Source organism: Rhinoderma darwinii (genome assembly GCF_050947455.1).
Source record: "Rhinoderma darwinii isolate aRhiDar2 chromosome 1 unlocalized genomic scaffold, aRhiDar2.hap1 SUPER_1_unloc_11, whole genome shotgun sequence".
Classification (NCBI taxonomy): domain Eukaryota; kingdom Metazoa; phylum Chordata; class Amphibia; order Anura; family Rhinodermatidae; genus Rhinoderma; species Rhinoderma darwinii.
In genome coordinates, this window is record NW_027461647.1 from 261,210 (window position 1) to 279,225 (window position 18,016).

The 18,016-nt window shown below is 41.7% G+C and overlaps 81 pseudogenes; all 81 read right to left on the reverse strand.

Annotated features, from left to right (window-relative positions):
• Positions 1 to 227: 227 nt before the first annotated feature.
• On the reverse strand, positions 228 to 346 carry LOC142668474 (5S ribosomal RNA; annotated as a pseudogene).
• A 66-nt stretch (positions 347 to 412) lies between these two features.
• LOC142668408 (5S ribosomal RNA) lies at positions 413 to 531 on the reverse strand (annotated as a pseudogene).
• Positions 532 to 598: 67 nt separating this feature from the next.
• On the reverse strand, positions 599 to 717 carry LOC142668098 (5S ribosomal RNA; annotated as a pseudogene).
• Positions 718 to 784: 67 nt separating this feature from the next.
• On the reverse strand, positions 785 to 903 carry LOC142668085 (5S ribosomal RNA; annotated as a pseudogene).
• Positions 904 to 970: 67 nt separating this feature from the next.
• On the reverse strand, positions 971 to 1,089 carry LOC142668908 (5S ribosomal RNA; annotated as a pseudogene).
• A 67-nt stretch (positions 1,090 to 1,156) lies between these two features.
• LOC142668286 (5S ribosomal RNA) lies at positions 1,157 to 1,275 on the reverse strand (annotated as a pseudogene).
• Positions 1,276 to 1,528: 253 nt separating this feature from the next.
• On the reverse strand, positions 1,529 to 1,647 carry LOC142667800 (5S ribosomal RNA; annotated as a pseudogene).
• Positions 1,648 to 1,714: 67 nt separating this feature from the next.
• Positions 1,715 to 1,833, reverse strand: LOC142668086 (5S ribosomal RNA; annotated as a pseudogene).
• A 67-nt stretch (positions 1,834 to 1,900) lies between these two features.
• LOC142668909 (5S ribosomal RNA) lies at positions 1,901 to 2,019 on the reverse strand (annotated as a pseudogene).
• Positions 2,020 to 2,086: 67 nt separating this feature from the next.
• LOC142668287 (5S ribosomal RNA) lies at positions 2,087 to 2,205 on the reverse strand (annotated as a pseudogene).
• A 253-nt stretch (positions 2,206 to 2,458) lies between these two features.
• On the reverse strand, positions 2,459 to 2,577 carry LOC142668618 (5S ribosomal RNA; annotated as a pseudogene).
• Positions 2,578 to 2,644: 67 nt separating this feature from the next.
• LOC142668317 (5S ribosomal RNA) lies at positions 2,645 to 2,763 on the reverse strand (annotated as a pseudogene).
• A 67-nt stretch (positions 2,764 to 2,830) lies between these two features.
• Positions 2,831 to 2,949, reverse strand: LOC142668620 (5S ribosomal RNA; annotated as a pseudogene).
• Positions 2,950 to 3,202: 253 nt separating this feature from the next.
• Positions 3,203 to 3,321, reverse strand: LOC142668142 (5S ribosomal RNA; annotated as a pseudogene).
• Positions 3,322 to 3,574: 253 nt separating this feature from the next.
• Positions 3,575 to 3,693, reverse strand: LOC142668621 (5S ribosomal RNA; annotated as a pseudogene).
• A 67-nt stretch (positions 3,694 to 3,760) lies between these two features.
• Positions 3,761 to 3,879, reverse strand: LOC142667921 (5S ribosomal RNA; annotated as a pseudogene).
• A 67-nt stretch (positions 3,880 to 3,946) lies between these two features.
• LOC142668780 (5S ribosomal RNA) lies at positions 3,947 to 4,065 on the reverse strand (annotated as a pseudogene).
• A 67-nt stretch (positions 4,066 to 4,132) lies between these two features.
• On the reverse strand, positions 4,133 to 4,251 carry LOC142667946 (5S ribosomal RNA; annotated as a pseudogene).
• Positions 4,252 to 4,504: 253 nt separating this feature from the next.
• Positions 4,505 to 4,623, reverse strand: LOC142668525 (5S ribosomal RNA; annotated as a pseudogene).
• A 67-nt stretch (positions 4,624 to 4,690) lies between these two features.
• On the reverse strand, positions 4,691 to 4,809 carry LOC142668026 (5S ribosomal RNA; annotated as a pseudogene).
• Positions 4,810 to 5,062: 253 nt separating this feature from the next.
• On the reverse strand, positions 5,063 to 5,181 carry LOC142668266 (5S ribosomal RNA; annotated as a pseudogene).
• Positions 5,182 to 5,248: 67 nt separating this feature from the next.
• Positions 5,249 to 5,367, reverse strand: LOC142668495 (5S ribosomal RNA; annotated as a pseudogene).
• Positions 5,368 to 5,620: 253 nt separating this feature from the next.
• LOC142667780 (5S ribosomal RNA) lies at positions 5,621 to 5,739 on the reverse strand (annotated as a pseudogene).
• A 67-nt stretch (positions 5,740 to 5,806) lies between these two features.
• On the reverse strand, positions 5,807 to 5,925 carry LOC142667916 (5S ribosomal RNA; annotated as a pseudogene).
• Positions 5,926 to 5,992: 67 nt separating this feature from the next.
• On the reverse strand, positions 5,993 to 6,111 carry LOC142668369 (5S ribosomal RNA; annotated as a pseudogene).
• A 67-nt stretch (positions 6,112 to 6,178) lies between these two features.
• Positions 6,179 to 6,297, reverse strand: LOC142668247 (5S ribosomal RNA; annotated as a pseudogene).
• A 67-nt stretch (positions 6,298 to 6,364) lies between these two features.
• On the reverse strand, positions 6,365 to 6,483 carry LOC142668751 (5S ribosomal RNA; annotated as a pseudogene).
• A 67-nt stretch (positions 6,484 to 6,550) lies between these two features.
• On the reverse strand, positions 6,551 to 6,669 carry LOC142668133 (5S ribosomal RNA; annotated as a pseudogene).
• Positions 6,670 to 6,736: 67 nt separating this feature from the next.
• On the reverse strand, positions 6,737 to 6,855 carry LOC142668939 (5S ribosomal RNA; annotated as a pseudogene).
• Positions 6,856 to 6,922: 67 nt separating this feature from the next.
• On the reverse strand, positions 6,923 to 7,041 carry LOC142668099 (5S ribosomal RNA; annotated as a pseudogene).
• Positions 7,042 to 7,108: 67 nt separating this feature from the next.
• LOC142668087 (5S ribosomal RNA) lies at positions 7,109 to 7,227 on the reverse strand (annotated as a pseudogene).
• A 67-nt stretch (positions 7,228 to 7,294) lies between these two features.
• LOC142668911 (5S ribosomal RNA) lies at positions 7,295 to 7,413 on the reverse strand (annotated as a pseudogene).
• Positions 7,414 to 7,480: 67 nt separating this feature from the next.
• LOC142667885 (5S ribosomal RNA) lies at positions 7,481 to 7,599 on the reverse strand (annotated as a pseudogene).
• Positions 7,600 to 7,852: 253 nt separating this feature from the next.
• Positions 7,853 to 7,971, reverse strand: LOC142667994 (5S ribosomal RNA; annotated as a pseudogene).
• A 253-nt stretch (positions 7,972 to 8,224) lies between these two features.
• On the reverse strand, positions 8,225 to 8,343 carry LOC142669014 (5S ribosomal RNA; annotated as a pseudogene).
• A 67-nt stretch (positions 8,344 to 8,410) lies between these two features.
• LOC142668698 (5S ribosomal RNA) lies at positions 8,411 to 8,529 on the reverse strand (annotated as a pseudogene).
• A 253-nt stretch (positions 8,530 to 8,782) lies between these two features.
• On the reverse strand, positions 8,783 to 8,901 carry LOC142667985 (5S ribosomal RNA; annotated as a pseudogene).
• Positions 8,902 to 8,968: 67 nt separating this feature from the next.
• On the reverse strand, positions 8,969 to 9,087 carry LOC142667929 (5S ribosomal RNA; annotated as a pseudogene).
• Positions 9,088 to 9,154: 67 nt separating this feature from the next.
• LOC142668174 (5S ribosomal RNA) lies at positions 9,155 to 9,273 on the reverse strand (annotated as a pseudogene).
• Positions 9,274 to 9,340: 67 nt separating this feature from the next.
• On the reverse strand, positions 9,341 to 9,459 carry LOC142667748 (5S ribosomal RNA; annotated as a pseudogene).
• A 253-nt stretch (positions 9,460 to 9,712) lies between these two features.
• Positions 9,713 to 9,831, reverse strand: LOC142668475 (5S ribosomal RNA; annotated as a pseudogene).
• A 67-nt stretch (positions 9,832 to 9,898) lies between these two features.
• On the reverse strand, positions 9,899 to 10,017 carry LOC142668409 (5S ribosomal RNA; annotated as a pseudogene).
• Positions 10,018 to 10,084: 67 nt separating this feature from the next.
• LOC142668100 (5S ribosomal RNA) lies at positions 10,085 to 10,203 on the reverse strand (annotated as a pseudogene).
• Positions 10,204 to 10,270: 67 nt separating this feature from the next.
• Positions 10,271 to 10,389, reverse strand: LOC142668088 (5S ribosomal RNA; annotated as a pseudogene).
• A 67-nt stretch (positions 10,390 to 10,456) lies between these two features.
• Positions 10,457 to 10,575, reverse strand: LOC142668912 (5S ribosomal RNA; annotated as a pseudogene).
• Positions 10,576 to 10,642: 67 nt separating this feature from the next.
• Positions 10,643 to 10,761, reverse strand: LOC142668288 (5S ribosomal RNA; annotated as a pseudogene).
• Positions 10,762 to 10,828: 67 nt separating this feature from the next.
• On the reverse strand, positions 10,829 to 10,947 carry LOC142667830 (5S ribosomal RNA; annotated as a pseudogene).
• A 67-nt stretch (positions 10,948 to 11,014) lies between these two features.
• On the reverse strand, positions 11,015 to 11,133 carry LOC142667801 (5S ribosomal RNA; annotated as a pseudogene).
• Positions 11,134 to 11,200: 67 nt separating this feature from the next.
• Positions 11,201 to 11,319, reverse strand: LOC142668089 (5S ribosomal RNA; annotated as a pseudogene).
• Positions 11,320 to 11,386: 67 nt separating this feature from the next.
• LOC142668132 (5S ribosomal RNA) lies at positions 11,387 to 11,505 on the reverse strand (annotated as a pseudogene).
• Positions 11,506 to 11,572: 67 nt separating this feature from the next.
• Positions 11,573 to 11,691, reverse strand: LOC142668291 (5S ribosomal RNA; annotated as a pseudogene).
• Positions 11,692 to 11,758: 67 nt separating this feature from the next.
• LOC142667831 (5S ribosomal RNA) lies at positions 11,759 to 11,877 on the reverse strand (annotated as a pseudogene).
• A 67-nt stretch (positions 11,878 to 11,944) lies between these two features.
• LOC142668623 (5S ribosomal RNA) lies at positions 11,945 to 12,063 on the reverse strand (annotated as a pseudogene).
• A 67-nt stretch (positions 12,064 to 12,130) lies between these two features.
• LOC142668318 (5S ribosomal RNA) lies at positions 12,131 to 12,249 on the reverse strand (annotated as a pseudogene).
• Positions 12,250 to 12,316: 67 nt separating this feature from the next.
• On the reverse strand, positions 12,317 to 12,435 carry LOC142668624 (5S ribosomal RNA; annotated as a pseudogene).
• Positions 12,436 to 12,688: 253 nt separating this feature from the next.
• On the reverse strand, positions 12,689 to 12,807 carry LOC142668143 (5S ribosomal RNA; annotated as a pseudogene).
• A 253-nt stretch (positions 12,808 to 13,060) lies between these two features.
• On the reverse strand, positions 13,061 to 13,179 carry LOC142668625 (5S ribosomal RNA; annotated as a pseudogene).
• Positions 13,180 to 13,246: 67 nt separating this feature from the next.
• Positions 13,247 to 13,365, reverse strand: LOC142667933 (5S ribosomal RNA; annotated as a pseudogene).
• Positions 13,366 to 13,432: 67 nt separating this feature from the next.
• LOC142668781 (5S ribosomal RNA) lies at positions 13,433 to 13,551 on the reverse strand (annotated as a pseudogene).
• A 67-nt stretch (positions 13,552 to 13,618) lies between these two features.
• LOC142667948 (5S ribosomal RNA) lies at positions 13,619 to 13,737 on the reverse strand (annotated as a pseudogene).
• Positions 13,738 to 13,804: 67 nt separating this feature from the next.
• LOC142667832 (5S ribosomal RNA) lies at positions 13,805 to 13,923 on the reverse strand (annotated as a pseudogene).
• A 67-nt stretch (positions 13,924 to 13,990) lies between these two features.
• Positions 13,991 to 14,109, reverse strand: LOC142668526 (5S ribosomal RNA; annotated as a pseudogene).
• Positions 14,110 to 14,176: 67 nt separating this feature from the next.
• On the reverse strand, positions 14,177 to 14,295 carry LOC142668027 (5S ribosomal RNA; annotated as a pseudogene).
• A 253-nt stretch (positions 14,296 to 14,548) lies between these two features.
• Positions 14,549 to 14,667, reverse strand: LOC142668267 (5S ribosomal RNA; annotated as a pseudogene).
• A 67-nt stretch (positions 14,668 to 14,734) lies between these two features.
• Positions 14,735 to 14,853, reverse strand: LOC142668496 (5S ribosomal RNA; annotated as a pseudogene).
• A 253-nt stretch (positions 14,854 to 15,106) lies between these two features.
• Positions 15,107 to 15,225, reverse strand: LOC142667902 (5S ribosomal RNA; annotated as a pseudogene).
• A 67-nt stretch (positions 15,226 to 15,292) lies between these two features.
• On the reverse strand, positions 15,293 to 15,411 carry LOC142667917 (5S ribosomal RNA; annotated as a pseudogene).
• Positions 15,412 to 15,478: 67 nt separating this feature from the next.
• Positions 15,479 to 15,597, reverse strand: LOC142668370 (5S ribosomal RNA; annotated as a pseudogene).
• A 67-nt stretch (positions 15,598 to 15,664) lies between these two features.
• Positions 15,665 to 15,783, reverse strand: LOC142668248 (5S ribosomal RNA; annotated as a pseudogene).
• Positions 15,784 to 15,850: 67 nt separating this feature from the next.
• On the reverse strand, positions 15,851 to 15,969 carry LOC142668752 (5S ribosomal RNA; annotated as a pseudogene).
• Positions 15,970 to 16,036: 67 nt separating this feature from the next.
• LOC142668134 (5S ribosomal RNA) lies at positions 16,037 to 16,155 on the reverse strand (annotated as a pseudogene).
• Positions 16,156 to 16,222: 67 nt separating this feature from the next.
• Positions 16,223 to 16,341, reverse strand: LOC142668940 (5S ribosomal RNA; annotated as a pseudogene).
• Positions 16,342 to 16,408: 67 nt separating this feature from the next.
• Positions 16,409 to 16,527, reverse strand: LOC142668539 (5S ribosomal RNA; annotated as a pseudogene).
• Positions 16,528 to 16,594: 67 nt separating this feature from the next.
• Positions 16,595 to 16,713, reverse strand: LOC142669005 (5S ribosomal RNA; annotated as a pseudogene).
• A 67-nt stretch (positions 16,714 to 16,780) lies between these two features.
• On the reverse strand, positions 16,781 to 16,899 carry LOC142668385 (5S ribosomal RNA; annotated as a pseudogene).
• A 67-nt stretch (positions 16,900 to 16,966) lies between these two features.
• On the reverse strand, positions 16,967 to 17,085 carry LOC142668017 (5S ribosomal RNA; annotated as a pseudogene).
• A 67-nt stretch (positions 17,086 to 17,152) lies between these two features.
• On the reverse strand, positions 17,153 to 17,271 carry LOC142668905 (5S ribosomal RNA; annotated as a pseudogene).
• Positions 17,272 to 17,338: 67 nt separating this feature from the next.
• LOC142667763 (5S ribosomal RNA) lies at positions 17,339 to 17,457 on the reverse strand (annotated as a pseudogene).
• Positions 17,458 to 17,524: 67 nt separating this feature from the next.
• LOC142668669 (5S ribosomal RNA) lies at positions 17,525 to 17,643 on the reverse strand (annotated as a pseudogene).
• Positions 17,644 to 17,710: 67 nt separating this feature from the next.
• LOC142668447 (5S ribosomal RNA) lies at positions 17,711 to 17,829 on the reverse strand (annotated as a pseudogene).
• Positions 17,830 to 17,896: 67 nt separating this feature from the next.
• Positions 17,897 to 18,015, reverse strand: LOC142668403 (5S ribosomal RNA; annotated as a pseudogene).
• Between the last annotated feature and the right edge of the window lies 1 nt (position 18,016).

Here is an 18,016-nt window from a genome sequence, read left to right on the forward strand (position 1 = left end):
TTTAATCTATTGTGAAACAAAATCTAAACAACATAATAAAAAGTCAACCGCACCACGGATTCCAAGACAGTCTCCCACACTGGTACTAGCGAGAACTTAAGCTATGTAACTTCTGCGTTCTGACGAGAGCAGGGACATTCAGCTTAGAATGGCCATTGACGTTAAATGCTTTAATCCATAGTCCTTTTTAATCGATTGTGAAACAAAATCTAAACGACATAATAAAAAGTCAACCGCACCACGGATTCCCAGACAGTCTCCCACACTGGTACTAGCGAGGCCTTAAGCTGTGTAACTTCTGCGATCTGACGAGAGTAGGCACATTCAGCTGAGAAGGGCCATTGACATTAAATGCTTTAATCCATAGTCCTTTTTAATCGATTGTGAAACAAAATCTAAACGACAAAATAAAATTCAACCGCACCACGGATTCCCAGACAGTCTCCCACACTGGTACTAGCGAGGCCTTAAGCTGTGTAACTTCTGCGTTCTGACGAGGGCAGGCACATTCAGCTTAGAATGGCTATTGGCGTTAAATGCTTTAATCCATAGTCCTATTTAATCTATTGTGAAACAAAATCTAAACAACATAATAAAAAGTCAACCGCACCACGGATTCCCAGACAGTCTCCAACACTGGTACTAGCGAGGCCTTAAGCTGTGTAACTTCTGCGATCTGACGAGAGCAGGGACATTCAGTTTAGAATGGCCATTGACATTAAATGCTTTAATCCATAGTCCTTTTTAATCGATTGTGAAACAAAATCTAAACGACATAATAAAAAGTCAACCGCACCACGGATTCCCAGACAGTCTCCCACACTGGTACTAGCAAGGCCTTAAGTTGTGTAACTTCTGCGATCTGACGAGAGCAGGGACATTCAGCTTAGAATGGCCATTGACATTAAATGCTTTAATCCATAGTCCTTTTTAATCGATTGTGAAACAAAATCTAAACGACATAATAAAAATTCAACCGCACCACGGATTCCCAGACAGTCTCCCACACTAGTACTAGCGAGGCCTTAAGCTGTGTAACTTCTGCGATCTGACGAGAGCAGGCACATTCAGCTTAGAATGGCCATTGACGTTAAATGGTTTAATCCATAGTCCTATTTAATCTATTGTGAAACAAAATCTAAACGAAATAATAAAAAGTCAACCGCACCACGGATTCCCAGACAGTCTCCCTCACTAGTACTAGCGAGGCGTTAAGCTGTTTAACTTCTGCGATCTAACGAGAGTATGCACATTCAGCTTACAATGGCCATTGACATTAAATGCTTTAATCCATAGTCCTTTTTAATCGATTGTGAAACAAAATCTAAACGACATAATAAAAAGTCAACCGAACCACGGATTCCCAGACAGTCTCCCACACTGGTACTAGCGAGGCCTTAAGCTGTGTAACTTCTGCGATCTGACGAGAGCAGGCACATTCAGCTTAGAATGGCCATTGACATTAAAAGCCTTAATCCATAGACCTATTTAATCTATTGTGAAACAAAATCTAAACAACATAATAAAAAGTCAACCGCACCACGGATTCCCAGACAGTCTCCCACACTGGTACTAGCGAGGCCTTAAGCTGTGTAACTTCTGCGATCTGACGAGAGCAGGGACATTCAGTTTAGAATGGCCATTGACATTAAATGCTTTAATCCATAGTCCTTTTTAATCGATTGTGAAACAAAATCTAAACGACATAATAAAAAGTCAACCGCACCACGGATTCCCAGACAGTCTCCCACACTGGTACTAGCAAGGCCTTAAGTTGTGTAACTTCTGCGATCTGACGAGAGCAGGGACATTCAGCTTAGAATGGCCATTGACATTAAATGCTTTAATCCATAGTCCTTTTTAATCGATTGTGAAACAAAATCTAAACGACATAATAAAAATTCAACCGCACCACGGATTCCCAGACAGTCTCCCACACTAGTACTAGCGAGGCCTTAAGCTGTGTAACTTCTGCGATCTGACGAGAGCAGGCACATTCAGCTTAGAATGGCCATTGACGTTAAATGGTTTAATCCATAGTCCTATTTAATCTATTGTGAAACAAAATCTAAACGAAATAATAAAAAGTCAACCGCACCACGGATTCCCAGACAGTCTCCCTCACTAGTACTAGCGAGGCGTTAAGCTGTTTAACTTCTGCGATCTAACGAGAGTATGCACATTCAGCTTACAATGGCCATTGACATGAAATGCTTTAATCCATAGTCCTTTTTAATCGATTGTGAAACAAAATCTAAACGACATAATAAAAAGTCAACCGAACCACGGATTCCCAGACAGTCTCCCACACTGGTACTAGCGAGGCCTTAAGCTGTGTAACTTCTGCGATCTGACGAGAGCAGGCACATTCAGCTTAGAATGGCCATTGACATTAAAAGCCTTAATCCATAGTCCTATTTAATCTATTGTGAAACAAAATCTAAACAACATAATAAAAAGTCAACCGCACCACGGATTCCCAGACAGTCTCCCACACTGGTACTAGCGAGGCCTTAAGCTGTGTAACTTCTGCGATCTGACGAGAGCAGGCACATTCAGCTTAGAATGGCCATTGACGTTAAATGCTTTAATCCATAGTCCTATTTAATCAATTGTGAAACAAAATCTAAACGACATAATAAAAAGTCAACCGCACCACGGATTCCCAGACAGTAACCCACACTGGTACTAGCGAGGCGTTAAGCTGTGTAACTTCTGCGATCTAACGAGAGCAGGCACATTCAGCTTAGAATGGCCATTGACATTAAATGCTTTAATCCATAGTCCTTTTTAATCGATTGTGAAACAAAATCTAAACGACATAATAAAAAGTCAACCGCACCACGGATTCCCAGACAGTCTCCCACACTGGTACTAGCGAGGCCTTAAGCTGTGTAACTTCTGCGATCTGACGAGAGCAGGCACATTCAGCTTAGAATGGCCATTGACATTAAAAGCCTTAATCCATAGTCCTATTTAATCTATTGTGAAACAAAATCTAAACAACATAATAAAAAGTCAACCGCACCATGCATTCCCAGACAGTCTCCCACACTGGTACCAGTGGAGCCTTAAGCTGTGTAACTTCTGCGATCTGACGAGAGCAGGGACATTCAGCTTAGAATGGCCATTGACATTAAAGGCTTTAATCCATAGTCCTTTTTAATCGATTGTGAAACAAAATCGAAACGACATAATAAAAAGTCAACCGCACCACGGATTCCCACAGAGTCTCCCACACTGGTACTAGCGAGGCCTTAAGCTGTGTAACTTCTGCGTTGGGACGAGAGCAGGCACATTCAGCTTAGAATGGCCATTGACGTTAAATGCTTTAATCCATAGTCCTATTTAATCTATTGTGAAACAAAATCTAAACGACATAATAAAAAGTCAACCGCACCACGGATTTCCAGACAGTCTCCCACACTGGTACTAGCGAGGCGTTAAGCTGTGTAACTTCTGCGATCTAACGAGAGCAGGCACATTCAGCTTAGAATGAGCATTGACTTTAAATGCTTTAATCCATAGTCCTTTTTAATCGATTGTGAAACAAAATCTAAACGACATAATAAAAAGTCAACCGCACCACGGATTCCCAGACAGTCTCCCACACTGGTACTAGCGAGGCCTTAAGCTGTGTAACTTCTGCGATCTGACGAGAGCAGGCACATTCAGCTTAGAATGGCCATTGACATTAAATGCTTTAATCCATAGTCCTTTTTAATCGATTGTGAAACAAAATCTAAACGACATAATAAAAAGTCAACAGCACCACGGATTCCCAGACAGTCTCCCACACTGGTACTAGCGAGGCCTTAAGCTGTGTAACTTCTGCGATCTGACGAGAGCAGGGAAATTCAGCTTAGAATGGCCATTGACATTAAAGGCTTTAATCCATAGTCCTTTTTAATCGATTGTGAAACAAAATCTAAACGACATAATAAAAACTCAACCGCACCACGGATTCCCAGACAGTCTCCCACACTAGTACTAGCGAGGCCTTAAGCTGTGTAACTTCTGCGTTCGGACGAGAGCAGGAACATTCAGCTTAGAATGGCCATTGACGTTAAATGCTTTAATCCATAGTCCTATTTAATCTATTGTGAAACAAAATCTAAACGACATAATAAAAAGTCAACCGCACCACGGATTCCTAGACAGTCTCCCACACTGGTACTAGCGAGGCCTTAAGCAGTGTAACTTCTGCGATCTGACGAGAGCAGGCACATTCAGCTTAGAATGGCCATTGACATTAAGTGCTTTAATCCATAGTCCTTTTTAATCGATTGTGAAACAAAATCTAAACGACATAATAAAAAGTCAACCGAACCACGGATTCCCAGACAGTCTCCCACACTGGTACTAGCGAGGCCTTAAGCTGTGTAACTTCTGCGATCTGACGAGAGCAGGCACATTCAGCTTAGAATGGCCATTGACATTATTAGCCTTAATCCATAGTCCTATTTAATCTATTGTGAAACAAAATCTAAACAACATAATAAAAAGTCAACCGCACCACGGATTCCCAGACAGTCTCCCACACTGGTACTAGCGAGGCCTTAAGCTGTGGAACTTCTGCGATCTGACGAGAGCAGGCACATTCAGCTTAGAATGAGCATTGACTTTAAATGCTTTAATCCATAGTCCTTTTTAATCGATTGTGAAACAAAATCTAAACGACATAATAAAAAGTCAACCGCACCACGGATTCCCAGACAGTCTCCCACACTGGTACTAGCGAGGCCTTAAGCTGTGTAACTTCTGCGATCTGACGAGAGCAGGCACATTCAGCTTAGAATGGCCAATGCCATTAAATGCTTTAATCCATAGTCCTTTTTAATCGATTGTGAAACAAAATCTAAACGACATAATAAAAATTCAACCGCACAACGGATTCCGGGACAGTCTCCCACACTGGTACTAGCGAGGCCTTAAGCTGGGTAACTTCTGCGATCTGACGAGAGCAGGCACATTCAGCTAAGAATGGCCATTGACATTAAATGCTTTAATCCATAGTCCTTTTTAATCGATTGTGAAACAAAATCTAAACGACATAATAAAAAGTCAACCGCACCACAGATTCCCAGACAGTCTCCCACACTAGTACTAGCAAGGCCTTAAGCTGTGTAACTTCTGCGATCTGACGAGAGCAGGCACATTCAGCTTAGAATGGCCAGTGACATTAAAGGCTTTAATCCATAGTCCTTTTTAATCGATTGTGAAACAAAATCTAAACGACATAATAAAAACTCAACCGCACCACGGATTCCCAGACAGTCTCCCACACTGGTACTAGCGAGGGCTTAAGATGTGTAACTTCTGCGTTCGGACGAGAGCAGGCACATTCAGCTTAGAATGGCCATTGACGTTAAATGCTTTAATCCATAGTCCTATTTAATCTATTGTGAAACAAAATCTAAACGACATAATAAAAAGTCAACCGCACCACGGATTCCCAGACAGTCTCCCACACTGGTACTAGCGAGGCGTTTAGCTGTGTAACTTCTGCGATCTAACGAGAGCAGGCACATTCAGCTTAGAATGAGCATTGACTTTAAATGCTTTAATCCATAGTCCTTTTTAATCGATTGTGAAACAAAATCTAAACGACATAATAAAAAGTCAACAGCACCACGGATTCCCAGACAGTCTCCCACACTGGTACTAGCGAGGCCTTAAGCTGTGTAACTTCTGCGATCTGACGAGAGCAGGCACATTCAGCTTAGAATGGCCATTGACATTAAAAGTCTTAATCCATAGTCCTATTTAATCTATTGTGAAACAAAATCTAAACAACATAATAAAAAGTCAACCGCACCACGGATTCCCAGACAGTCTCCCACACTGGTACTAGCGAGGACTTAAGCTATGTAACTTCTGCGTTCTGACGAGAGCAGGCACATTCAGCTTAGAATGGCCATTGACGTTAAATGCTTTAATCCATAGTCCTTTTTAATCGATTGTGAAACAAAATCTAAACGACATAATAAAAATTCAACCGCACCACGGATTCCTAGACAGTCTCCCACACTGGTACTAGCGAGGCCTTAAGCAGTGTAACTTCTGCGATCTGACGAGAGCAGGCACATTCAGCTTAGAATGGCCATTGACGTTAAATTCTTTAATCCATAGTCCTTTTTAATCGATTGTGAAACAAAATCTAAACGACATAATAAAAATTCAACCGCACCACGGATTCCCAGACAGTCTCCCACAATGGTACTAGCGAGGCCTTAAGCTGTGTAACTTCTGCGTTCTGACTAGAGCAGGCACATTCAGCTTAGAATGGCCATTGACGTTAAATGCTTTAATCCATAGTCCTATTTAATCTATTGTGAAACAAAATCTAAACGACATAATAAAAAGTCAACCGCACCACGGATTCCCAGACAGTCTCCCACACTGGTACTAGCGAGGCCTTAAGCTGTGTAACTTCTGCGATCTGACGAGAGCAGGGACATTCAGCTTAGAATGGCCATTGACGTTAAATTCTTTAATCCATAGTCCTTTTTAATCGATTGTGAAACAAAATCTAAACGACATAATAAAAATTCAACCGCACCACGGATTCCCAGACAGTCTCCCACACTGGTACTAGCGAGGCCTTAAGCTGTGTAACTTCTGCGTTCTGACTAGAGCAGGCACATTCAGCTTAGAATGGCCATTGACGTTAAATGCTTTAATCCATAGTCCTATTTAATCTATTGTGAAACAAAATCTAAACGACATAATAAAAAGTAAACCGCACCACGGATTCCCAGACAGTCTCCCACACTGGTACTAGCGAGGCCTTAAGCTGTGTAACTTCTGCGATCTGACGAGAGCAGGCACATTCAGCTTAGAATGGCCATTGACGTTAAATGCTTTAATCCATAGTCCTATTTAATCTATTGTGAAACAAAATCTAAACAACATAATAAAAAGTCAACCGCACCACGGATTCCCAGACAGTCTCCAACACTGGTACTAGCGAGGCCTTAAGCTGTGTAACTTCTGCGATCTGACGAGAGCAGGGACATTCAGTTTAGAATGGCCATTGACATTAAATGCTTTAATCCATAGTCCTTTTTAATCGATTGTGAAACAAAATCTAAACGACATAATAAAAAGTCAACCGCACCACGGATTCCCAGACAGTCTCCCACACTGGTACTAGCAAGGCCTTAAGTTGTGTAACTTCTGCGATCTGACGAGAGCAGGGACATTCAGCTTAGAATGGCCATTGACATTAAATGCTTTAATCCATAGTCCTTTTTAATCGATTGTGAAACAAAATCTAAACGACATAATAAAAATTCAACCGCACCACGGATTCCCAGACAGTCTCCCACACTAGTACTAGCGAGGCCTTAAGCTGTGTAACTTCTGCGATCTGACGAGAGCAGGCACATTCAGCTTAGAATGGCCATTGACGTTAAATGGTTTAATCCATAGTCCTATTTAATCTATTGTGAAATAAAATTTAAACGAAATAATAAAAAGTCAACCGCACCACGGATTCCCAGACAGTCTCCCTCACTAGTACTAGCGAGGCGTTAAGCTGTTTAACTTCTGCGATCTAACGAGAGCATGCACATTCAGCTTACAATGGCCATAGACATTAAATGCTTTAATCCATAGTCCTTTTTAATCGATTGTGAAACAAAATCTAAACGACATAATAAAAAGTCAACCGAACCACGGATTCCCAGACAGTCTCCCACACTGGTACTAGCGATGCCTTAAGCTGTGTAACTTCTGCGATCTGACGAGAGCAGGCACATTCAGCTTAGAATGGCCATTGACATTAAAAGCCTTAATCCATAGTCCTATTTAATCTATTGTGAAACAAAATCTAAACGACATAATAAAAAGTCAACCGCACCACGGATTCCCAGACAGTCTCCCACACTGGTACTAGCGAGGCCTTAAGCTGTATAACTTCTGCGATCTGACGAGAGCAGGCACATTCAGCTTAGAATGGCCATTGACATTAAAAGCCTTAATCCATAGTCCTATTTAATCTATTGTGAAACAAAATCTAAACAACATAATAAAAAGTCAACCGCACCATGCATTCCCAGACAGTCTCCCACACTGGTACCAGTGGAGCCTTAAGCTGTGTAACTTCTGCGATCTGACGAGAGCAGGGACATTCAGCTTAGAATGGCCATTTACATTAAATTTTTTAATCCATAGTCCTTTTTAATCGATTGTGAAACAAAATCTAAACGACATAATAAAAAGTCAACTGCACCACGGATTCCCAGACAGTCTCCCACACTGGTACTAGCGAGGCCTTAAGCTGTGTAACTTCTGCGTTCTGACTAGAGCAGGCACATTCAGCTTAGAATGGCCATTGACGTTAAATGCTTTAATCCATAGTCCTATTTAATCTATTGTGAAACAAAATCTAAACGACATAATAAAAAGTCAACCGCACCACGGATTCCCAGACAGTCTCCCACACTGGTACTAGCGAGGCCTTAAGCTGTGTAGCTTCTGCGATCTGACGAGAGCAGGCACATTCAGCTTAGAATGGCCATTGACAATAAATGCTTTAATCCATAGTCCTATTTAATCTATTGTGAAACAAAATCTAAACGACATAATAAAAAGTCAACCGCACCACGGATTCCCAGACAGTCTCCCACACTGGTACTAGCGAGGCGTTAAGCTGTGTAACTTCTGCGATCTAACGAGGGCAGGCACATTCAGCTTAGAATAGCCATTGACATTAAATGCTTTAATCCACAGTCCTTTTTAATCGATTGTGAAACAAAATCTAAACGACATAATAAAAAGTCAACCGCACCACGGATTCCCAGACAGTCTCCCACACTGGTACCAGCGAGGCCTTAAGCTGTGTAACTTCTGCGATCTGAAGAGAGCAGGGACATTCAGCTTAGAATGGCCATTGACATTAAATGCTTTAATCCATATTCCTTTTTAATCGATTGTGAAACAAAATCTAAACGACATAATAAAAACTCAACCGCACCACAGATTCCCAGACAGTCTCCCACACTGGTACTAGCGAGGCCTTAAGCTGTGTAACTTCTGCATTCGGACGAGAGCAGGCGCATTCAGCTTAGAATGGCCATTGACGTTAAATGCTTTAATCCATAGTCCTATTTAATCTATTGTGAAACAAAATCTAAACGACATAATAAAAAGTCAACCGCACCACGGATTCCCAGACAGTCTCCCACACTGGTACTAGCGAGGCGTTAAGCTGTGTAACTTCTGCGATCTAACGAGAGCAGGCACATTCAGCTTAGAATGGCCATTGACTTTAAATGCTTTAATCCATAGTCCTTTTTAATCGATTGTGAAACAAAATCTAAACGACATAATAAAAAGTCAACCGCACCACGGATTCCCAGACAGTCTCCCACACTGGTACTAGCGAGGCCTTAAGCTGTGTAACTTCTGCGATCTGACGAGAGCAGTCACATTCAGCTTAGAATGGCCATTGACATTAAAAGCCTTAATCCATAGTCCTATTTAATCTATTGTGAAACAAAATCTAAACAACATAATAAAAAGTCAACCGCACCACGGATTCCAAGACAGTCTCCCACACTGGTACTAGCGAGAACTTAAGCTATGTAACTTCTGCGTTCTGACGAGAGCAGGGACATTCAGCTTAGAATGGCCATTGACGTTAAATGCTTTAATCCATAGTCCTTTTTAATCGATTGTGAAACAAAATCTAAACGACATAATAAAAAGTCAACCGCACCACGGATTCCCAGACAGTCTCCCACACTGGTACTAGCGAGGCCTTAAGCTGTGTAACTTCTGCGATCTGACGAGAGTAGGCACATTCAGCTGAGAAGGGCCATTGACATTAAATGCTTTAATCCATAGTCCTTTTTAATCGATTGTGAAACAAAATCTAAACGACAAAATAAAAATTCAACCGCACCACGGATTCCCAGACAGTCTCCCACACTGGTACTAGCGAGGCCTTAAGCTGTGTAACTTCTGCGTTCTGACGAGGGCAGGCACATTCAGCTTAGAATGGCTATTGGCGTTAAATGCTTTAATCCATAGTCCTATTTAATCTATTGTGAAACAAAATCTAAACAACATAATAAAAAGTCAACCGCACCACGGATTCCCAGACAGTCTCCAACACTGGTACTAGCGAGGCCTTAAGCTGTGTAACTTCTGCGATCTGACGAGAGCAGGGACATTCAGTTTAGAATGGCCATTGACATTAAATGCTTTAATCCATAGTCCTTTTTAATCGATTGTGAAACAAAATCTAAACGACATAATAAAAAGTCAACCGCACCACGGATTCCCAGACAGTCTCCCACACTGGTACTAGCAAGGCCTTAAGTTGTGTAACTTCTGCGATCTGACGAGAGCAGGGACATTCAGCTTAGAATGGCCATTGACATTAAATGCTTTAATCCATAGTCCTTTTTAATCGATTGTGAAACAAAATCTAAACGACATAATAAAAATTCAACCGCACCACGGATTCCCAGACAGTCTCCCACACTAGTACTAGCGAGGCCTTAAGCTGTGTAACTTCTGCGATCTGACGAGAGCAGGCACATTCAGCTTAGAATGGCCATTGACGTTAAATGGTTTAATCCATAGTCCTATTTAATCTATTGTGAAACAAAATCTAAACGAAATAATAAAAAGTCAACCGCACCACGGATTCCCAGACAGTCTCCCTCACTAGTACTAGCGAGGCGTTAAGCTGTTTAACTTCTGCGATCTAACGAGAGTATGCACATTCAGCTTACAATGGCCATTGACATTAAATGCTTTAATCCATAGTCCTTTTTAATCGATTGTGAAACAAAATCTAAACGACATAATAAAAAGTCAACCGAACCACGGATTCCCAGACAGTCTCCCACACTGGTACTAGCGAGGCCTTAAGCTGTGTAACTTCTGCGATCTGACGAGAGCAGGCACATTCAGCTTAGAATGGCCATTGACATTAAAAGCCTTAATCCATAGTCCTATTTAATCTATTGTGAAACAAAATCTAAACAACATAATAAAAAGTCAACCGCACCACGGATTCCCAGACAGTCTCCCACACTGGTACTAGCGAGGCCTTAAGCTGTGTAACTTCTGCGATCTGACGAGAGCAGGGACATTCAGTTTAGAATGGCCATTGACATTAAATGCTTTAATCCATAGTCCTTTTTAATCGATTGTGAAACAAAATCTAAACGACATAATAAAAAGTCAACCGCACCACGGATTCCCAGACAGTCTCCCACACTGGTACTAGCAAGGCCTTAAGTTGTGTAACTTCTGCGATCTGACGAGAGCAGGGACATTCAGCTTAGAATGGCCATTGACATTAAATGCTTTAATCCATAGTCCTTTTTAATCGATTGTGAAACAAAATCTAAACGACATAATAAAAATTCAACCGCACCACGGATTCCCAGACAGTCTCCCACACTAGTACTAGCGAGGCCGTAAGCTGTGTAACTTCTGCGATCTGACGAGAGCAGGCACATTCAGCTTAGAATGGCCATTGACGTTAAATGGTTTAATCCATAGTCCTATTTAATCTATTGTGAAACAAAATCTAAACGAAATAATAAAAAGTCAACCGCACCACGGATTCCCAGACAGTCTCCCTCACTAGTACTAGCGAGGCGTTAAGCTGTTTAACTTCTGCGATCTAACGAGAGTATGCACATTCAGCTTACAATGGCCATTGACATGAAATGCTTTAATCCATAGTCCTTTTTAATCGATTGTGAAACAAAATCTAAACGACATAATAAAAAGTCAACCGAACCACGGATTCCCAGACAGTCTCCCACACTGGTACTAGCGAGGCCTTAAGCTGTGTAACTTCTGCGATCTGACGAGAGCAGGCACATTCAGCTTAGAATGGCCATTGACATTAAAAGCCTTAATCCATAGTCCTATTTAATCTATTGTGAAACAAAATCTAAACAACATAATAAAAAGTCAACCGCACCACGGATTCCCAGACAGTCTCCCACACTGGTACTAGCGAGGCCTTAAGCTGTGTAACTTCTGCGATCTGACGAGAGCAGGCACATTCAGCTTAGAATGGCCATTGACGTTAAATGCTTTAATCCATAGTCCTATTTAATCAATTGTGAAACAAAATCTAAACGACATAATAAAAAGTCAACCGCACCACGGATTCCCAGACAGTAACCCACACTGGTACTAGCGAGGCGTTAAGCTGTGTAACTTCTGCGATCTAACGAGAGCAGGCACATTCAGCTTAGAATGGCCATTGACATTAAATGCTTTAATCCATAGTCCTTTTTAATCGATTGTGAAACAAAATCTAAACGACATAATAAAAAGTCAACCGCACCACGGATTCCCAGACAGTCTCCCACACTGGTACTAGCGAGGCCTTAAGCTGTGTAACTTCTGCGATCTGACGAGAGCAGGCACATTCAGCTTAGAATGGCCATTGACATTAAAAGCCTTAATCCATAGTCCTATTTAATCTATTGTGAAACAAAATCTAAACAACATAATAAAAAGTCAACCGCACCATGCATTCCCAGACAGTCTCCCACACTGGTACCAGTGGAGCCTTAAGCTGTGTAACTTCTGCGATCTGACGAGAGCAGGGACATTCAGCTTAGAATGGCCATTGACATTAAAGGCTTTAATCCATAGTCCTTTTTAATCGATTGTGAAACAAAATCGAAACGACATAATAAAAAGTCAACCGCACCACGGATTCCCACAGAGTCTCCCACACTGGTACTAGCGAGGCCTTAAGCTGTGTAACTTCTGCGTTGGGACGAGAGCAGGCACATTCAGCTTAGAATGGCCATTGACGTTAAATGCTTTAATCCATAGTCCTATTTAATCTATTGTGAAACAAAATCTAAACGACATAATAAAAAGTCAACCGCACCACGGATTTCCAGACAGTCTCCCACACTGGTACTAGCGAGGCGTTAAGCTGTGTAACTTCTGCGATCTAACGAGAGCAGGCACATTCAGCTTAGAATGAGCATTGACTTTAAATGCTTTAATCCATAGTCCTTTTTAATCGATTGTGAAACAAAATCTAAACGACATAATAAAAAGTCAACCGCACCACGGATTCCCAGACAGTCTCCCACACTGGTACTAGCGAGGCCTTAAGCTGTGTAACTTCTGCGATCTGACGAGAGCAGGCACATTCAGCTTAGAATGGCCATTGACATTAAATGCTTTAATCCATAGTCCTTTTTAATCGATTGTGAAACAAAATCTAAACGACATAATAAAAAGTCAACAGCACCACGGATTCCCAGACAGTCTCCCACACTGGTACTAGCGAGGCCTTAAGCTGTGTAACTTCTGCGATCTGACGAGAGCAGGGAAATTCAGCTTAGAATGGCCATTGACATTAAAGGCTTTAATCCATAGTCCTTTTTAATCGATTGTGAAACAAAATCTAAACGACATAATAAAAACTCAACCGCACCACGGATTCCCAGACAGTCTCCCACACTAGTACTAGCGAGGCCTTAAGCTGTGTAACTTCTGCGTTCGGACGAGAGCAGGAACATTCAGCTTAGAATGGCCATTGACGTTAAATGCTTTAATCCATAGTCCTATTTAATCTATTGTGAAACAAAATCTAAACGACATAATAAAAAGTCAACCGCACCACGGATTCCTAGACAGTCTCCCACACTGGTACTAGCGAGGCCTTAAGCAGTGTAACTTCTGCGATCTGACGAGAGCAGGCACATTCAGCTTAGAATGGCCATTGACATTAAGTGCTTTAATCCATAGTCCTTTTTAATCGATTGTGAAACAAAATCTAAACGACATAATAAAAAGTCAACCGAACCACGGATTCCCAGACAGTCTCCCACACTGGTACTAGCGAGGCCTTAAGCTGTGTAACTTCTGCGATCTGACGAGAGCAGGCACATTCAGCTTAGAATGGCCATTGACATTATTAGCCTTAATCCATAGTCCTATTTAATCTATTGTGAAACAAAATCTAAACAACATAATAAAAAGTCAACCGCACCACGGATTCCCAGACAGTCTCCCACACTGGTACTAGCGAGGCCTTAAGCTGTGGAACTTCTGCGATCTGACGAGAGCAGGCACATTCAGCTTAGAATGAGCATTGACTTTAAATGCTTTAATCCATAGTCCTTTTTAATCGATTGTGAAACAAAATCTAAACGACATAATAAAAAGTCAACCGCACCACGGATTCCCAGACAGTCTCCCACACTGGTACTAGCGAGGCCTTAAGCTGTGTAACTTCTGCGATCTGACGAGAGCAGGCACATTCAGCTTAGAATGGCCAATGCCATTAAATGCTTTAATCCATAGTCCTTTTTAATCGATTGTGAAACAAAATCTAAACGACATAATAAAAATTCAACCGCACAACGGATTCCGGGACAGTCTCCCACACTGGTACTAGCGAGGCCTTAAGCTGGGTAACTTCTGCGATCTGACGAGAGCAGGCACATTCAGCTAAGAATGGCCATTGATATTAAATGCTTTAATCCATAGTCCTTTTTAATCGATTGTGAAACAAAATCTAAACGACATAATAAAAAGTCAACCGCACCACAGATTCCCAGACAGTCTCCCACACTAGTACTAGCAAGGCCTTAAGCTGTGTAACTTCTGCGATCTGACGAGAGCAGGCACATTCAGCTTAGAATGGCCAGTGACATTAAAGGCTTTAATCCATAGTCCTTTTTAATCGATTGTGAAACAAAATCTAAACGACATAATAAAAACTCAACCGCACCACGGATTCCCAGACAGTCTCCCACACTGGTACTAGCGAGGGCTTAAGATGTGTAACTTCTGCGTTCGGACGAGAGCAGGCACATTCAGCTTAGAATGGCCATTGACGTTAAATGCTTTAATCCATAGTCCTATTTAATCTATTGTGAAACAAAATCTAAACGACATAATAAAAAGTCAACCGCACCACGGATTCCCAGACAGTCTCCCACACTGGTACTAGCGAGGCGTTTAGCTGTGTAACTTCTGCGATCTAACGAGAGCAGGCACATTCAGCTTAGAATGAGCATTGACTTTAAATGCTTTAATCCATAGTCCTTTTTAATCGATTGTGAAACAAAATCTAAACGACATAATAAAAAGTCAACAGCACCACGGATTCCCAGACAGTCTCCCACACTGGTACTAGCGAGGCCTTAAGCTGTGTAACTTCTGCGATCTGACGAGAGCAGGCACATTCAGCTTAGAATGGCCATTGACATTAAAAGTCTTAATCCATAGTCCTATTTAATCTATTGTGAAACAAAATCTAAACAACATAATAAAAAGTCAACCGCACCACGGATTCCCAGACAGTCTCCCACACTGGTACTAGCGAGGACTTAAGCTATGTAACTTCTGCGTTCTGACGAGAGCAGGCACATTCAGCTTAGAATGGCCATTGACGTTAAATGCTTTAATCCATAGTCCTTTTTAATCGATTGTGAAACAAAATCTAAACGACATAATAAAAATTCAACCGCACCACGGATTCCTAGACAGTCTCCCACACTGGTACTAGCGAGGCCTTAAGCAGTGTAACTTCTGCGATCTGACGAGAGCAGGCACATTCAGCTTAGAATGGCCATTGACGTTAAATTCTTTAATCCATAGTCCTTTTTAATCGATTGTGAAACAAAATCTAAACGACATAATAAAAATTCAACCGCACCACGGATTCCCAGACAGTCTCCCACAATGGTACTAGCGAGGCCTTAAGCTGTGTAACTTCTGCGTTCTGACTAGAGCAGGCACATTCAGCTTAGAATGGCCATTGACGTTAAATGCTTTAATCCATAGTCCTATTTAATCTATTGTGAAACAAAATCTAAACGACATAATAAAAAGTCAACCGCACCACGGATTCCCAGACAGTCTCCCACACTGGTACTAGCGAGGCCTTAAGCTGTGTAACTTCTGCGATCTGACGAGAGCAGGGACATTCAGCTTAGAATGGCCATTGACGTTAAATTCTTTAATCCATAGTCCTTTTTAATCGATTGTGAAACAAAATCTAAACGACATAATAAAAATTCAACCGCACCACGGATTCCCAGACAGTCTCCCACACTGGTACTAGCGAGGCCTTAAGCTGTGTAACTTCTGCGTTCTGACTAGAGCAGGCACATTCAGCTTAGAATGGCCATTGACGTTAAATGCTTTAATCCATAGTCCTATTTAATCTATTGTGAAACAAAATCTAAACGACATAATAAAAAGTAAACCGCACCACGGATTCCCAGACAGTCTCCCACACTGGTACTAGCGAGGCCTTAAGCTGTGTAACTTCTGCGATCTGACGAGAGCAGGCACATTCAGCTTAGAATGGCCATTGACGTTAAATGCTTTAATCCATAGTCCTATTTAATCTATTGTGAAACAAAATCTAAACGACATAATAAAAAGTCAACCGCACCACGGATTCCCAGACAGTCTCCCACACTGGTACTAGCGAGGCGTTAAGCTGTGTAACTTCTGCGATCTAACGAGGGCAGGCACATTCAGCTTAGAATGGCCATTGACGTTAAATGCTTTAATCCATAGTCCTATTTAATCTATTGTGAAACAAAATCTAAATGACATAATAAAAAGTCAACCGCACCACGGCTTCCCAGACAGTCTCCCACACTGGTACTAGCGAGGCCTTAAGCTGTGTAACTTCTGCGATCTGACAAGAGCAGGCACATTCAGCTTAGAATGGCCATTGACGTTAAACGCTTTAATCCATAGTCCTATTTAATCTATTGTGAAACAAAATCTAAACGACATAATAAAATGTCAACCGCACCACGGATTCCCAGACAGTCTCCCACACTGGTACTAGCGAGGCCTAAAGCTGTGTAACTTCTGCAATCTGACAAGAGCAGGGACATTCAGCTTAGAATGGCCATTGACATTAAATGCTTTAATCCATAGTCCTTTTTAATCGATTGTGAAACAAAATCTAAACGACATAATAAAAATTCAACCGCACCACGGATTCCCAGACAGTCTCCCACACTGGTACTAGCGAGGCCTTAAGCTGTGTAACTTCTGCGTTCTGACGAGAGCTGGCACATTCAGCTTAGAATGGCCATTGACGTTAAATGCTTTAATCCATAGTCCTATTTAATCTATTGTGAAACAAAATCTAAACGACATAATAAAAAGTCAACCGCACCACGGATTCCCAGACAGTCTCCCACACTGGTACCAGCGAGGCCTTAAGCTGTGTAACTTCTGCGATCTGACGAGAGCAGGCACATTCAGCTTAGAATGGCCATTGACATTAAATACTTTAATCCATAGTCCTTTTTAATCGATTGTGAAACAAAATCTAAACGACATAATAAAAAGTCAACCGCACCACGGATTCCCAGACAGTCTCCCACACTGGTACTAGCGAGGCCTTATGCTGTGTAACTTCTGCGATCTGACGAGAGCAGGCACATTCAGCTTAGAATGGCCATTGACATTAAATGCTTTAATCCATAGTCCTTTTTAATCGATTGTGAAACAAAATCTAAACGACATAATAAAAAGTCAACCGCACCACGGATTCCCAGACAGTCTCCCACACTGGTACTAGCGAGGCCTTAAGCTGTGTAACTTCTGCGATCTGACGAGAGCAGGGACTTTCAGCTTAGAATGGCCATTGACATTAAATGCTTTAATCCATAGTCCTTTTTAATCGATTGTGAAACAAAATCTAAACGACATAATCAAAATTCAACCGCTCCACGGATTCCCAGACAGTCTCCCACACTGCTACTAGCGAGGCCTTAAGCTGTGTAACTTCTGCGATCTGACGAGAGCAGGCACATTCAGCTCAGAATGGCCATTGACATTAAATGCTTTAATCCATAGTCCTTTTTAATCGATTGTGAAACAAAATCTAAATGACATAATAAAAAGGCAACCGCACCACGGATTCCCAGACAGTCTCCCACACTGGTACTAGCGAGGCCTTAAGCTGTGTAACTTCTGCAATCTGACGAGAGCAGGCACATTCAGTTTAGAATGGCCATTGACG